Source organism: Cavia porcellus, unplaced genomic scaffold, assembly GCF_034190915.1.
Source record: "Cavia porcellus strain 051 isolate PalLab524CR breed Dunkin Hartley unplaced genomic scaffold, mCavPor4.1 scaffold_19, whole genome shotgun sequence".
Classification (NCBI taxonomy): domain Eukaryota; kingdom Metazoa; phylum Chordata; class Mammalia; order Rodentia; family Caviidae; genus Cavia; species Cavia porcellus.
Window position 1 is genome coordinate 62313436 of NW_026947502.1, and position 15088 is coordinate 62328523.

A 15088-nucleotide genomic window follows, 5' to 3' on the forward strand; every position below is an offset into this window, starting at 1 on the left:
GAAAGGAGGTGACACAGAGTAGCAACTACTTTTCAGGAAAGGATAGAGAACATCAGCAATGATAAATGCCAGAAACAGAAAGTGACAATTCTTTGCTATAGATTTCTCTCTTAGGATTACTTTCACAGGTTTCACGGGTTTAAGTATACTGTATCTGCATTTTCTTTGGATTGTAGATATGGTTTAATTTCTTCTTTACATTTGTCTGGAGCCCATTGGTTGTTCAGAAGGGTACTATTCTATTTCCATGTGTCTGTGTAGGTTGTGCAGTATCTTTTGAAATTAATTTCCAATTCCAGTGCACCATGGTAAATAATAGGCATAAGATGATTTCAATTCCTTTGCATTTACTTAAGCGTGTTCTCTGGGATAGTATATGGTCTATTTTAGAGAATGTCCTATGTGCAGCTGATAAGATTGCATATTCTGATGTTGCTTGGGGGAACACTGTATAAACATCTATTAAGTTCATTTCTTCACAGGTTTGATCCAGTTCTGTTATATCTTTGCTGACTTTTTGTCTAATTGATATATCTCTTTGTGACAATGGGGTATTAAGGTCCTCCATTACTACTGTATTATTGCATATTTGCATATTCATGTCTATCGGTATTTGTCTTATATAGTTAGGTGCTCCTGTATTTGTTGCATATATATTTATGATTGCTATCTCTTCTTCTTGAATCTTTCCCCTTCTTTATCCCTTTTGATCATTTTTGGTTTCAAGTTCACATTGTTTGCAAACAGAATAGCTGCCCTGCTTTTTTCTGGGTTGCTGTCTCAGGAAATATTGTTTTACATCCTTTGACTTTCAGTCTATGAATATTTTTTGAGTCAGATATATTTCTTGTATACAGTATATTATTGGATCTTGTTTCTTGATTCATTATGTCAATCTATTTCTTTTAATTTTTGAATTTAAGCCATTTACATTGATGGTTATGACTGATATGTACTGGCTTAATTTAGTCATATTGTTTTACTGTTGTTAGTTCCCTGCTTTTCCCTCTTGTTTAATTGCTTGCTCTGCCTAGTGATTTCCTTCTGTTGTTGTTCTAGAAATTGTAGTCCTTTTTGCCTCTCTCTAGCATGTCTTTCAGCATTCTTTCTAGAGTTAGTTTGGTGGATATGAATTTCTTCAGTTGCTCTTTATTGTGAAAGTATCTTGTTTCTCCATTAATTTTCATTGATGGACTGAATTCTCTGAAATGATGAGCCAAATTAAACTCTTCCTTTAAGTTGTCCATGTTATTTATTTTGTACCACAGCAGGAAATCTGACCAACACATTGCTCATTAATGACAAACCGACATCTACAAAAACACAGTTGACAAGTACAAAGGTAATTAACTTTTGAAATTCAAGTCCAAGAGACTCTTCCTTACTGAGGAGCATTGTTGTTACAAGAACAAAAATATTTTATGGTTCAGAAAAACCTAGCTAAAATTCCAGTTCTGAAATTCCAACCCCTATGAACCTGAGCAGTACTCCTCATACCTTTAACTTGGTGTAAGTCACTAGGAAAAGATGGAAAATGCATTCCTTGGTGAACTGGTGCTCACTACCTCAGTCTTTTTCTGATGCAGCCTTTCCCAATGTAATCCCCACTTCCCGCCAGGGGAGCCCTCAGGCTATGCATCCAGTTGAGGCCTTAGTCTTCTTTTTGAGCATAAAGTTGGAAAACCAGCCAAATATTATTAATTCAATGCTGCATATGGAACTAATTGAAAGCCAGAAAATTTAATATCTATTTATTTGTATCATTCTGTTTTTAACAGTGAGCAACAATGAGGTCAGAAGCCAAAATACACTTCTTTCAGGAATAATAGTTTAGGGTTTAGCAATGCTAATTACCTTTTTCTCTTTTTAAAAATATTTTATCATCAACTAAGTTTATTGGTACAGTATATATATATATATATATATATATATATATATACATGCATATATATGATGATCACATTAATTATAATTCCCTATAATTAATATAATTAACTGTATATGTTATATTTTGATTCTTCTTTGCTTGCCATTCCCTTTTCTTCAAACCATCCCTTCTTCATTTACAAAGGCTCTATTTCCATTTTCTCTTTTTCCCCCTTTTCCTTTTCTTCCTTTTCTGCTCTCCCCTCTCTTGTGCCTCTTTTCTGTTTAAACATTTTCTGTTTCACAACATCTATTGTACCTTTTGGTCCTTGCTTATACTTTCAGTATCTCACACCAGAGAAACAGTCCAGTAGTTACACGTGTGTGTCTGATTTACTCCACTTAACAGAATGGTCTCTGAATGCATCCATTTACCTAGAAATGTCTCCATTTTCTCCTCTTTGTGGTTGAGTGGTGCTCCACTATACCTTTCTCAAATCCTCATTTCTCATTTGAATTGAGAACACCTGTCTTTGTGAAGTAACTTTTTAAGCAACTAAATCCTTTATGTCAATTTTGAAATGAAGTTAAAATTGAATCTTTGAATTTCTGTAATATAGTATGTTAAGCAAATTTTATAAAAGACTGAGCTTACTAACTCACAAAAGTGCAGCAATACTGTACTGAGACTATTTTCATGGAAAAACAGTGGTAGCCATGAGTTTTCTCCATCCTTTTTTTTCCTTAACATTTTTGTAATATTTCTCTATTGTTATTTTCACCCGTATGTGAGTAATTTGACTGAAGTTGAAGAGTTATATAGCACTTTTTGGTTTGGCTCTTTAAAAACTGGCCCAATTTTTCAGATTTTACTTCCCTTTTTCTAAGTGACTCGGAAGGGCACATGTGCCAATATTACAAGACAGACTCGTCCTGGAATTGCTTGAGAGAAAGCAACTTATGAAACACAACCACTTTGGACTGTAATGCAAGCCAGAAATAACCACTGTATTGGAAAGTTAACCAGAATTTAAAGGGAGGCAGTTCTACACAGATTAATGCAGCTATTAATATTTACATGGAACCAAAGTATATTTTTGTCATTAAACATAATAAAATTATGTATGCAATAATACTTAAATTTTTATCACAATTTTACATCTTCTAATTTTGCATGTCTTATTTTATTGATGATACGTTTCCAATATCACCAATAGATGCATATTCAAATTGGATGGTAGAGATACTTTTCTTAATGATGAAGGAATCAGAAACATTTAGGGACAATTAATGTATGGATGGTGGACAAACTTTCATCATCAGCTACTTAAATACTAATAGGATATACTTATTCTCACAAGACTGAGTCATATATCTACATTCTTATGGGTAAGAGATGAATTTTAGGCACATCCTGCTTCCACATACCTGTAGTCTTTGATAGAGATATGTCACCACACTCAGTCTGTGACCCAGAGAAGTAGAAAATATTAGTATCAAGAAATGAAGCTTGTTACTCTACATGGTTGAAGGTAGGGGCCTCAAGACTAGCACTGTTTCTGGAAAATATGATTAAATATCACAAAGAAAAAAAATGTTAAAAACATATAAAACTGAACTTTCATCTGGAAAATATGCATATGAATCTATGTACATTTGTGGCTATACATACAAACAAGTGCTTGTGAGCACTTGATGTACATAGATTCTTGGGACGATACTTGTTTTATGGACTCAGAGAAACTACTGTTTCTCATATTAGGTCCTCTTTGACAACTCATACTAAAAGTAACTGGAAATGAAATTTAAATGAATCTTAAGTACAAGAAAAACAAGAATCTTGGATCTCATTTTCTTGACTTAAATCAAGATCATATTTTTTTTCAATGGATTTATAGAAGTTTTCTGTCTTTTCCATCTACCAAAGCCAAACACAGTCATTTTTTAAGCTCTTTGCACCTAAGCAAATTTAAAGAATAGCTAGAAAGCTTAAACACAATGCCTGCTTGGGTTCACTTCAAAACTAAATCAATTGCGAGAAGTTGGTGAATTAAATTAAATTAATTTGAGAAGTTAAAAATGGATTAAAGGACTTTGGAAGAGCAGCATTTGATAAACTATTGGCAGCTGGCCAATAGTGACCACATCCTTCAAGCCTGTTCTTGACCAAGACTGCTGGATCCTCTACTCCTCTCATCTGGTCCAACACTCAGCTTTCAGGTCATTTTGTGAGAATTTTAAGGTTTTTTTTAGAAGGCCAGTGGTAATACTGAAATAAAACCAAAGCTAGTCAAAAGGGTCTAAGTAACAAATGGCTCCCTCTCAGCTTCAAAGAAATCCTCCAAAAGTGGTGTTTTCTCTTTTTTATTTCTCAACACAGCAATGAGAAGAACTGAACTTCTGTGTTTCCTCAAAATTCATATGTAGGAGTTCTAATCATCAGTGTAATGGTATCTAGAACTGGGATATTTCTGAGGTAATTAGATGATCCAAGTAGAGCCCTCACGAATTGGAAATAATTTTGTGGAACGAGGTGTGAGATAGATGTCTCACTATCTACCATGAGAGGACTCCAGAAGACACCAAGGAGAGGCTCTCTACTGTGGACTAAATTGGTAGAGCTTTGATCTTTGCTCAGCCTCTGGAGCTTGCAGAATGGATGCTTGCAGTTTAGTCCACACAACCTACATTACATTTGCTGTGACAACTGGAACTCAGGAAGTCTGTCTGTGTTAATTACAGAGGGTTACTTCCCTGGTTGCCACATGGAACAATTTCCATCATGTTTCCTCATAGAGAGGCTGCCTACTGTGTCTGGGGTTACAGAAGCAGGGAGGGCACCACAGTTGACGTCTGAAGTGTGCTTCCTGGTACAGCACCCTGGACAGTGGACACAGAACAACCCGAGGGCTAGCAAGAAGACACCGAGGCAGTTATCTCAGCGCCTCTTCAGGAAGCCAAGGATGAGTGAAGAAAAGAGCAGCCCCTCCATTGACCGGATAGGAAGAAGCAGAAAGTCAGGACTTTGTCCTCTGTCTCATCTGATAGTGTGGAAGGTGAATAAATCTCCCAGAAATGGGTCTCTCCACACAAATCTTTCTTGGCACAAATGTGAGTGGAGAGGTGACACCTTCTTAGGGAATGAGGAAAGGAGAGCTGGCAAGACAACTGATGCAGCAACTTCTCTTCTACTTTGAAAGTTTGGCCACCGTAGTATTGATTTGTAGTGTATTGACCAGCTTAAGCTGACATAACAGGATATCACAGACTGGGTAATGTAAGCACACAGGTTAATTAGAGGCCGGAAGTCCAAGGACAAGGTGCCAGTGGGGTTCAGTTTTTTGCTGAGCCTTTCTTTCTGGTTTCCATGGGTTACTTCTTCCTATGTTCTTGTGTGGCTTCTCAATGTGTCTGGGAAAGGAAGAGCCTCTGGTCTCTTCATCTTCTCATAACAACATTGGTATTGTTGGGTCTTCTGAGCTTCCTCAACTTTCACTGCCTCTCTTAACTGACCTAATTACTTCACTAAAGGCCCTGTCTCCACACACAGACACATGGGATGTTGATACTCCAAGGGATAAATTCAGGCGAGTCATGTTCAGCCCCGATAGTGATAGACATTGTGCTAAAAAAGCCCAAAGCAAATAGGTTGAAAGGGTAAAAGGGCTAAAGAAGACAGGGGTGAAGTTACTACAAATAAGTCAACCTTCTAAGGCCCTGAGCAATTGCACCAGCCTAATCCTGAGCCTAACCCTACACCCAGCAGCTGTGTCACAGTGGAGGACATGATCACCATGGAGCCTGAACACACTGGCAAACTGCTGCTCAGAGGAGCAGAACTCTCCGTAGCTGAGCCTAAAAGATTCTTCCCCATCTCAGAGACACTGTGAAATACAAGCCTGCTTACAACACAGTGCTCTGTCACATCCATGACTATGAATTCAGAGGATAAACACAGATCAAACACTCAGCAAAAGGGATTCTTTGACACTTCTACATAGTAAGAGCCAAATGCATAGCTATTTGATATTTTCAGTCAGCTAAGTTCAGTAAGTTTCATTTGCCCATACAAAATAATAAGTACTGTAAAAACATTTTCTTTCTCTGCCCTTTGCCTATTAAAGAGGTACATTACTGGGCATACTTTTTAACCAAAACAAGAGAAAAAATTCAAGACTATTTTTAAATAGTTTGCATACAAAAAACCTTTTCTTCCTATGTGTGTTCTCCATGCAAACGCTTGTGTTTCCATTTTAAAAATTTAAGAAAGCAGTTTAAAGACTTCTGAACAACATATGATTTACTTTGTATCTGAAATTATTTTTTTTCAGGTGCCACTTTTATTGACCAGTGTCTTCCGACCTATTAAGAGCCACATGTGAATGAAGCAGAAAGTAGAGGCCCTGCACTCCGGTGGGACCTTGAGGGGAGTGACTGGCCAAGCGGGAGGTCAGTGTTGGCTGAAGAATCCCTGGGGATGGTTCTATATAAATGGTTTCATCCTACTTGGACCCCTACAGACCACAAGCGTGTCTTCTCCTGGGAAATTTCCTTGGGCCCCTCCACACTGTCCTCGTGGCTGTCAGTCTCCAGTTTAATCTCTTGGAGTGTGCACAGCTGCTGCAGCTGGCTGGCCAAGAGCTGGTGCACAGGCTGAGCTACAGAGCTCTTTATCACACACACTGACCTCACTCCACGGGCCCAGCGTTGTCATCCTTTCTGTTGGTTTCTCTCCGTTTAGTTCAGATGGACCTGGAGAGTGGGTGGGATGGTGAAGTAGCCAAGGTTCAGGACTACCTTATCCTGGAGTGTTACTGTGTCCCCTTCAGTAAGCCCCTGTGTGATGGACATCGGTGTGACTGGCCAGTCCTGCCTCCACAGTGTCCTCAGTGACGTTCAGACTCTGTAATCTCATGCAGAACTGTTGCCCACTTCACTAGGCAAAGACACCTTGGCAAGGAAGACATATTGGTTTTCACTGATTATTGACACAGTCATGTGTTCCAGGGATGCAAACTGTGGAGGGTTGAATGGGACTGACATGGTCTTCATCAGCTACATGGTGGTCTCCTTGTGGCTGGCACTCAATGAATGGTTGGAAATCACCATGTGCTAGAGTTGCTCTTTGAGAAAGTGGAGGTCTCCCAGTTTCTGGGCCCACACATAGGGATGACCTATGGCAAGTACTTAGTCTCTTAAAGTCAAAATGCCAACTCTTTCAAACTGACTCTGACTGGTTGAATGTGTAGTTCTCTTTCTGTGATCACCAGGATACAAGCAGCTTAGTACATAGTTAGATAGCAAGTCCTTGGCTGATGGGTGTAGGTAGCTCCACTCAGTTGTAACTTTGGTAGTCAGGATGTTGAGATTCTTGAAGTAGTGGAAGGTCAGGTGGAGCCTACTAGTACTGCATTTCAGGTCAACCATAATGGACAAAAGCTGTCACTTCAACATTGCCTTGTACTTTTCACCCAGCTGAACTCCCTGTGCGGGTTGCCACCTCTTAGGCACTGAGTTGCTCTCATATCTTGAGAGTGAGTGGTATGGGAGATGACTTGGGTGACTCCCCTTGAATACATAACAATTGTTTCAACATTAGTTAAACTCTGACTCCATGTATTGATACGTATAGAACTGGCAATACTTCTTTCTTCTCCCTTCAATAGGCTTTAAGCAATACAAATAATGCTAGCTGAGGTACTGATATGTGACCCTTGAAGCCAGCTGACAGTTTCCTGTTTCCTTGCACTATGTTAAAAACAGGTGAGCACGGAGGGATGGCAGAGCCATATAGCTCCAGGAATGTTAACTGGGTTCAAGCCCCAGGATAAGATGCCATGACTTCCCAGAGCACAAAAGTTTACATGTCAGAAACTGAAGCAACAGTTTTAAACCATTCTAATGCTACCTTCTGCATACCATTCTCCCTGCATATTGCATAGGTGCTTCCTCTCCACCTGGCCAGCTTTGCTCACATTACATGCATAATTCCTGCCACTCTCAGTCACTTATCCTTGAGCCATTCCCTTCTTCAGAGTGAATAACTGTAGAGTGGAGCCTGGGATCGGATTCAGGCTTTGTTCCATGAATCCTCACCTGGACTGGACTCAGGGCCCCTTGGCTGCCCATAAGTATAAATATGTTTTAGTGTCTTTATTCTTGCTGTGGGTTGCACTGGAGCTGGTGGATTAGAATTAACCCATGGGGATTCCAATAACATCCTCATGGGATTACAAATGTAATTTTGCAGGATAGAAAAAAGGATTATAACATTATAAGGAATTACAAGGCACAATTTTAGGGTTATGATACTTGGGAAACTTGAACAGAGCCTTGGCTCCACCCATTCTGCCTTCCATGGCTACAGACAAGGATTTATTGTGGGCCTGCACAATGAACATGAAGAGGGTCTGCAATTAGAGGTTAAATATTGCATGGTAGCTTAAGAGCAGATTTTGTTTCTTTCTGTAATTATTTTGTTGTCCTGACAAAAGTCTTGTGTAATATAAGAAACATAATTTGCATTTCACAAAGAAAATAATGATTCTTCAAGCTGACTTGAACAGAACCTATATTTTATGTATAGAATATACTGTACTTCAAAAATACATGATTTATATAAATCTGAGAAAGTTCGAGTATGTTCTCACTAATTGGTGGCTCTGTTCTAACATGGTGCCATTCACTTATGCATGAGTTGTCTAGCTTGAATCACTATTCCTTTTAACAATATGGAGACAGTCTTGTAGGAGGTTTCCCATGATCTAGATTTCATTGAGGAGCATGCCTTTGTGCATTGATTCTGACATCCTTACTGAGTATGAATCACTGGACTTTATGTAGCTTAAGCAGCTGTTAAAAAGGATAGTTAGGACATTTTAACTAATCAACTAGTTTCCTTTCAAAAGGAATGCAGAATTCATGACCTCAGTGAAAACTGTATTGTCTGGAGTTTATGAATATATATTTTTTTATTTAAGGAGAGAAAGAAAAAAAAAACAGAAAAAGGGTTCAAGTAATAAAAAATTTAAAAAATAAATAGTAAGAAATCACTAGTTAATGGATTACATATTGTTATCTTAGAAATATTTGTTCAAATTACAAAATTGAAGCATATATAGTGGACTTTCAAACAGTGAGAGTGCAAACAGTTTTGTTCAATGATCCAAAAAAAACTCAGTAATGTGATTATCCATCTCATACACTTAAACATATATGCAGTTATAACCTTTAGAGCACTTTCTTTTCTTTTATACAATGACAATTACACATTTTGGGTTTTATTACTCCCACAGTTCTTATTACTTTTTTGAAGAGAGTAAAACCAAATGTGACATATCAGAACAGAGTCAGTCAAATCAAAAGGATGGACATAATCGATAATGTAAAAACAAAATATAAGGTGATCAACAATGACCATACTGCCTCTTGCTATTTTAAGAAGAATTGGCAGTTATAATAAAATTGAACTAAACAATAAAGAATAAAACCAAAGCATTGGAGACATTACAGGATTTTAATAGAAAATATAGTCAACCAGAATGGGTGTCATAATGATTCTTATTGTCTTCACAGTTATGCCTATAATTTCGAATTTGGCACCATCAAGCAAAGCAGAATAGAGGAAAATCAGTCAAAACAAGACGGTGAGGGCAATACAGGATTTCAAATCAAGTTAATAGGAGATCAAAGTAGGTTACTATAATGTATCTTGCTATTTTTTATTTATTTTTCCCTTAATTAAAAAAATAAAAAGAAAAAAGTAAATAATTAAAAAAAGAGGATTGAGATAAAAGAGCGCATAACAACAGAACAGCGCAGGTCAAAACAAAACCATTTAAGCAAAATAGTGTTTCACCACAAGATATCCTGACATAAAAATAGTTACCATAGTGTCTCTTTCCTTGAAATCTTTGAGTATAACTTCGTATACTGTAGCACCAAACATATCAAGACACTATAAAACCATTCAAGAGAATGACATTATTACAGGGTATCTAGAACCAATGCACAGAAAATGAACAATAGCTTCTATATAAACTCCTTGTCTATAAAACTTTTTGCTTATATTATCATATATAATAAAATCCAATAAGATACAACCTTTTAAGACTGATGGAGACAGAAGAATACAAGTTTGATGGGACTTCAAAACATGATGATACTAAATCAGCACTAGCTATTATGATGTCTTGTTTTCTCCAAAATAGCTGCTCCTACCTTCTGGTCTTTTCTGCCTCATTTCTGTGGAGCTCTTTTTCTGTCGTTTGTTGTCAGTTTGTCTTCTTCATTTCATTTTCTGCTCCATTCATTGTGGCCTCTCTGCCACTATTCTGGAATCTTGGTATTTTCCTTTTTTAGACTATCCTGCAGTATTCTCTGTAGAGTTGAATTGGTGGTTGCAAATTCCCCTAGTTCCTTTTTATCCTGGAAGCATCTTGTTTTTCCATCAATTTCTAGTGACAGTTGTGCAGGATATATCAATCTTGGCTGGAGGTTATTATCTTTCAAAGCTTGAATTATTTCCCCCCACGCTCTTCGTGATTTGATGGTTTGTGCCAAGAAGTCTGCTGTAATTCTGATGGGTATTCCCTTGTAGGTGATCTGTTTCTTGTCTCTGACGGCTTTTAATATTCTGTTCTTATATTGGATTTCTGGAATTTTGATTATTATATGCCTGGGTGTAGCTCTGTTTGGGTTGTAGGTGGCTGGAGTCCTGTATGCCTCATATATCTGAGTATCTTTACCATTTGCTAAATTGGGGAAATTCTCTTGGATTATTTTTGTAAATAGCTTTTGTAGTCCATTTGTTTGTGTCCCCACTTCTTCTCTTATGTTCTTAATTCTGAAGTTATAGATCCTATCATCTTCTAGCTTTTGTATTGTTGCTGTTTGTTTTTTTGTTATTTTTAAGAAGTTTTTCATTTCATGCTCCCATATTACAAATCTGCCCTCCAGTTCAGATAATCTATCCTTAGTTTCTTTCAAGCTGTTATGCCAGTTTTTGATAGAGTTTTTAGTTTCCTGGTAATCTCTTTGAACCTGCTTCACGTATTCCATGTTTTCTCTATTTTCACTATAAATCTATGCATTACAGGGTGACCCCTGCTCACACCTGAAGCCATAGGGTCTGTGAAGTCAGATGGCAGCTGTGTCTGCTGAACCAGGAGGTCAGAGCTGGCTTCATCAAAGGTCTGGGGCAGGTGCAGTCTGCAGGGTGGTGCCTCAGTGTCCTTCTTGGGCTCTGGCTGAAGAACTCACAGCCCAGTTGTTTTTCTCTGTCTCCTCTCTCACCTCAGCTTGCAGCCTGTGCTTTCTCAGGGCCTGTGGAATGTTGTTTTAATTTCTCTAGTCCATTTTGTGTTGAAGGACATAGATACTTCATTATTTTCATGCTTCACTCACACTATGCTATATCCGCTCTTATTTTCTTAATTATTCTCTTTTTTGATTAAGTGTGTTGGTACAATTTAGGTATACATAATGATTACATTCACCATAGGGAATTTTCATCTGTATATGGGATATCTAGATTCTTCTTTTTTTCTCATTTCTCTCACTCAAACCCTTTTTCCATCATTTACAAAGTTTTTGATTCCACCTTTTCCATTTTTTCCGTTTCCTTTCCTTTCCTCCTCCCTGGTTTCCCTAATGTTTGAGCACTGCCTTCATATTTCTCAATATCTGTTATACATTTTGGTCCTTATTTACACTTTTACTTGCTCACATCAGAGAAACAATATGGTATTTACGCATGTGCATCTAATTTTTTTCACTTAGCAGTATGGTCTCAACCTGCATCTGATTACCTAGAAATGTCTAAAGTATATTCTTCTTTATGGCAGAGTAGTACTCCATTGTATTAAAAAACCCACATCTTCTTTATCCATTCATCAGTTGATGGGCATTTGGGCTGTTGGAAGGATCTAACTATTACAAATTGCACTGTTACAGACTTGAGTGTTCATATAGCTCTGAGGTACGGTGGTTTTAATTTTTTCATAAAGATTTCAAGAAGGAAAAGTGTTAGGTCAAATGAAACCTCTAGTTTTACTGTTTTGAGGAATCTTCACACTGATTTCTATAGTGACTGCACCAGTCTACATTCCCACCAGCAGTGAAGAAGTGTTCATTTTTCTCCATAGCCCAATCAACCATTATTATTGGTTGGTTTCTTGATGGCAGCCATTATTTCAGGAGGAAGATAGAATTTCAGTGTTGTTTTAATTTGCATCTCTCAAATGAGCAGCGATGCTGAACATTTTTAATGTATCTGTTGTCCATTTGAATTTCTTTTTCTGAGAATTGTGCATTCATTTCAGATGTCCATTTCTGGACCAGTTTTTGAATTTGGAGAGTCTAATTTTATTGAGCTCTTTGTATGTCTACATAATGGTAATTTGTCTGATGAACACCTGGAAAAAATTTTTTCCCCTCTGTTGTTTGTATCTTCAGTCTGTTAATGATTTCTTTTGTGGTGAAAATACTTTTTAATAAAATGATATGTCATTACTTACTATTATATTTCCTATGCGATCAGGATATTGATCATAAAGTCTCTGCCTACCCCTATATCTTCAAAAGTTCTACTTATTCTGTCTTCCAGAATATTTATTGTTCCTGTTCTAATATTTAGATCTTTGATCCATTTCAATTTTAGTTTAGTACATGATGAGAGATATGAATCTAGTTTTATTTATTTATTTTTTTTTATTTAAGAGGAAGAAGAGAAAAACACAAAACAAAACAAAGCAGTGTAAGGTTACATATAATACAGAACTACAAAAAAAAAAACATAACAGTAAGAAATCACCTGTTAATAGATTACATATTATCATCTTGGAAATAGTTGCTCAAATCACAGTATCAAAGAATACAAAGTAGACATTTAAACAGAGAGACTACAAACAGCTGTGTTCAGTGATCCAAAAACATTAATATAGTCAGCTATTCAACACCTCTATACACACTTGCTGTTATATCCGTTAGAGCTCCTTTTTTTCCCTTTCTCTCTTTTTACAACAAAATTTACACATTTTAGATTTTATTACTCCTTAGTTCTTGTTACTTTTTTTGGGGGGGGGAATAAAGTCAAATATGGCAGAACAAAGCTGTCAGTCAAAACCAAGGATAGACTTAGCACATGATGTAGAACAGAGTACACGGTTATTAACAATAGTTATCAACGTTGTCTCTTGTTTCCTTAAAAAGATTTGTCTATCTCATTAGATATTATAAAGTTGGACAAAACAGTAGAGAACAAGACCAATAAAACTTAGACATTGTAAACATTACAGGACTTCCAAAGGAGACAATAGTCAAACCTGAATGGGCATCTTAGTGAATCTTATTGCCTTCAAAGTAGTTGCCTATACCCTCAGACTTGATACTATCCCACAGAATGGAACAGAGTCTAATCAGTCAAAACAAGATCATGGGAGTATTACAGGACTTCAAAACAAGTTAATAGGAAATCGAAAAGAGTTACTATTATATATCCTAATTTTTTAAATTTTTCCCTTAATTAAAATAAACATAAGAAATAACTAAATAATTTTTTAAAGAATAATAGTTACCATAGTGTCTGTCTTTTTCCTTGAGATATTTGGATAAAACTTCATATACTATAGCTTCAAATATTTCCATATCAAGAAGCCCAGAATAAAGCCTTTCTAATTAATAAGTGAAAATTTTATAAGGCTTCAAGGCCACATAATGGGGAATCATGATTGCCACATATTTTCATATATTTGAATCATTACTTACATTGGGGAAACTATTCGGTATTCATACATGCGAGATTGATTTATTTCACTTATGAGTATGGTCTCAAGCTGCGCCCATTTATTGATAAATATCTCAATGTGATCCTTCTTTATAGCTGAATAATACTCCATTGTATAGAAATACCACAGCTTTTTTATCCATTCCTCAGTTGATGGACACTTGGGTTGTTTCCAAGATCTGGCGATTACAAATTGTGCTGCTATAAACATAGGTGCACATATATCACTGTGGTATGATGCTTTCAGTTCTTCTGGGAATATGCCTAGAAGTGGAATAGCTGGAATAAATGGGATTTCCAGTCCCAACTTTTTGAGAAACCTCCAGACAGACCTCCACAAAGGCTGTACCAGTCTACACTCCCACCGACAGTGCAGGAGAGTTCCTTTTTCCCCATAGCCTCTCCAGCATTTGTTGTTGTTGGTTTTCTTGATCCTGGCCATTCTTTCAGGAGTGAGATGGTATCTCAGTGTGGTTTTAATTTGCATTTCTCTGATAACCAATGATGATGAGCATGTTTTCATATATTTATTTGCCATTTGCATTTCTTCATCTGAGAATTGCGTATTCATCTCAGATGCCCATTTTTGGATTGGATCTTTGAATTTTGGAGGTCTGAGTTTTTTTAATTCTTTATATGTTTTAGACAAGAGTCCCTTGTCTGAGAGAGAGTTCACTAAAATCTTTTCCCAGTTTGTGGGTTTTCTTTTCACTATGCTGGAGATTTCTTTTGACATGCAGAAACTTTTTAATAAGAAGTGGTCAATAACTATTGATTCTGGGAAGTATTTCCCGTGCGGTTTGAGTCCTGTTCATGAATTCTCTACCTACTCCTATGTCTCCAAGGTTTCTACCCACTTTGTCTTCCAGTAGATTTAGTGTTTCTGTTTTAATATTCAGATCTTTGACCCATTTAGATTTTAATTTAGTACATGGTGATAGACATGGGTCTAGCTTTAGTTTTTGGCAAATGGAGAGCCAGTTTTTCCAGCACCATTTATTAAAGAGACTGTCGTTCTTCCAGTGAACCTGCTTGGCTCCTTTATCAAAGATAAGGTGGTTGAGTGTGTTTGTAGTTGTGGTTGTATCTTCTAATCTATTCCATTGATCTTCGCCTCTGTTTTGATTCCAATACCATGTTGATTTTACTACTGTTGCTTTGTAGTATAATTTCAAGTCAGGGATTGTGATGCCTCCTGCTTTGCCTTTGCTGCTTAGAATTGCCTTTGCGATTCTAGGTCTCTTCTGGTTCCAGATGAAATTTAGGAGTGATTTCTCTAGATCTATAAGGTATGTTGATGGTATTTCTATTGGGATTGCATTGAATCTGTATAAGAGTTTTGGGAGAATGGCCATTTTCACAATGTTTGTTCTTCCTATCCATGAGCAAGGGATGTCTTTCCATTTTCTGAGATCATCTTCAATTTCCTTTTTCAGT

General features: G+C 36.9%; 1 pseudogene; it reads right to left on the bottom strand.

The window, feature by feature from the left end:
* Positions 1-6316: 6316 nt before the first annotated feature.
* LOC100721676 (THO complex subunit 5 homolog) lies at positions 6317-7995 on the bottom strand (annotated as a pseudogene).
* Between the last annotated feature and the right edge of the window lie 7093 nt (positions 7996-15088).